Genomic DNA, 2,583 nt, shown 5'->3' with positions numbered 1-2,583 from the left:
GATTCACGTGTTCCTCCAAATCTTATGGGAGTAACTTAGACACTTCTTAGAGATGAGACAGACAAGGATTCTTCATCATAGAGCTCACATTTTAGGGGGAGGAGAGAGACAATAAACATGCAAATGCATTGCTGAATAACTGTGTTTCTTGTTGTGGTAAGAATTATGAAGAAAATCAAATATGGGGCCGAGAGAGCAAGTGGAGGGGAGCTGAGTTACGCCAGACTGAATCTTTAGGGAAGGCTTGACCATTTGGTGAGAACTGATCTGGTGTCTGTTGAGGGTGCTGGGCCTTGGCGCCGATCAGTCACTGCCTGTTTTGTAAAGCTCCCTTCCCGGCGGACTTCCGTGCCTGTGACACCACCTGAGGGGCTGTCCTCTTCGTCCCCCACCTACAGGCTAAAGCTTGTGACTGCTGGGTCAGGTGAGAGCACATGAGATCACATACAGCGAATTCTTCTACAAACTGTTCAACAAAAATTTAACGTACGCCTTCTAGATACCAGGCATCCGTCAGTGACTCTCTCTCACACACGCACACACACACACACACGCGCATATGCATACACATACACACACGCACCATACACATACACACACGCACCATGCACACACTCATACAGAGCCTTTCTAAAGTTTACAGCCTATTTAAAGATACAGTCTCCTCTTCCTCCTCCTTTCCCTCTTCCTGACAAAAAGTAAGTTTAAGGCCAGAATTTCTGTAAGGAAGCCATTTTTCTTTGTGCTTTACTAACATTGAGATTTAAACCATCTGTAAAGCTAATATTGCATTAAATTCACTTAGAGACATTTCTGCCCAACGTTCCTACCCCTTTCATATTTGCTTTATTCTTAATCAGATTTGGTTACTAAGTGAAATAAGGCCTCTATTTCAGCTTGACCATTCTGTGTTTTATATTGCAAGCCTTTGGGTCTATTTCAAGGTTTTATTTAGAAAGAATTTGTCTATTTTTGAAGTTATTTATTATTACTATAGGTGGGCATGGAGCTGTTTCTTCCACATGCCTTCTAGTTCAAGCTCCAACCTCAAAACAGCGAAGTGGGACCATTTTTCCACTTTTTAGTGGATTTCGGCAGACTAAGGAATACTGGCTGAAGATGCAGAAACATACGTCTTATGAGAAAATGGGTCAGCTTAACACCTTCCACTTTGAGATGGGCCTGCTGCCCAAAACATTCACTGCAATTAAATTATTCCGTAACTTACCATGATTAATGAGAAAAACGTGCCTCTTTACCTCAGCTAAATTCTGCAAATGACAGAATAGAAGAAATAAAAGTTGTTCACATTTTTTTCATGACTCCAGGAGAGGTTAGAATAACCAGAAACATTTCCTGTAAGATCATGAACAAGACAAGGATGCTGACTCTCACCACTTTTATTCAACATAGTTTTGGAAGTCCTCACCACAGCATTTAGAGAAGAAAAACAAATAAAAGGAATCCAAGTTGGACCTAGAATGTCCACTTTATATGTGAAAGTGTAAGGTCTTCATGTCATCACCAACTCGGAAACTGCCTGTGGGCATGCGAAAAGCACTCAGGATTATCCAGTAAATGGTATTCAGGGAGGAAATGGATTCCATTTTTAAGCATTTACCCATGGTCTTCACTTGTGGCTTCTACAGTGGGAATGTCTTAAGGGATATAAAATTCACACTGCACCTGAAGACGACCTTGAAAAGCGTTTTGCTCACTTAATTATAAGAAAACATAGCGTGTCAAATTAGCAAAGGGAAACAAGGGAAGAACTAAAAAATGTCAGATGCAGTAGTTAAAACCAAAAAGGAAAACATATTTTAAAAATGAGATGATCATTTTCTCTTACACTGATTGAAATCCCCTGTGTTTTATTTTCCCTTGTTAGAACAAAGCTGTGCAATACTGTGAAATTCTCCCTAATATGTATTCTTCAGGTGGGTGACAGGTCCATGGTAACGTGAGATGGGGAGAAAAGAAGCTCTCTGGAGTTCGCAGAGGGATCAGGCCTCTCAGATGATGGATGACCTCTGGTTAAGGGCAAATAGGCCCCTGATAAAAAGAAAAATCAGTGGTAAGGAGTGGGTACCTTGGACAGTGGTAGCTTTTTTGTACTGTATTTTTTGGAAATGGCATTTTCTATTCCTGTGTGTCATGATAGGCTGCCCTGTGTTGTTTTCTGCTTCCTGAGCTTAACTAGAATAATCAGGCAGGTGCATGAAAGAATTTTTTCCTTTTTTTTTTTTTGCCATCTAATCTGTATTCTGTTATCTATAGGTTGTTTGACCAGACAGAGAACCTCTGAGAGGCATAATATGATTACCAAACAAAAACGTTTTAGCTACCACAGCATTGGTTTTGCTGGTATTCTGACTGCTGGGGTAACCACGGTATTGACATGATACAGATTAAACCCAAGGACAGAGTTGTTGCTGAATGAGTTAGAAATGAATCCATCTAAGATTCTGCACCCTTTAATTTGAGTTTTGATTTTTTTTTCCCCTTCAGGGGTATTGAGTGCATTTTTCATACACAAGGATGATAATGAGCCTTTGTGGTCAAAGATGGAAAATCGTGCTTCAT

Source organism: Camelus ferus, chromosome 26 (assembly GCF_009834535.1).
Source record: "Camelus ferus isolate YT-003-E chromosome 26, BCGSAC_Cfer_1.0, whole genome shotgun sequence".
Classification (NCBI taxonomy): Eukaryota; Metazoa; Chordata; class Mammalia; order Artiodactyla; family Camelidae; genus Camelus; species Camelus ferus.
Note: the sequence above shows the minus strand (reverse complement) of the source record.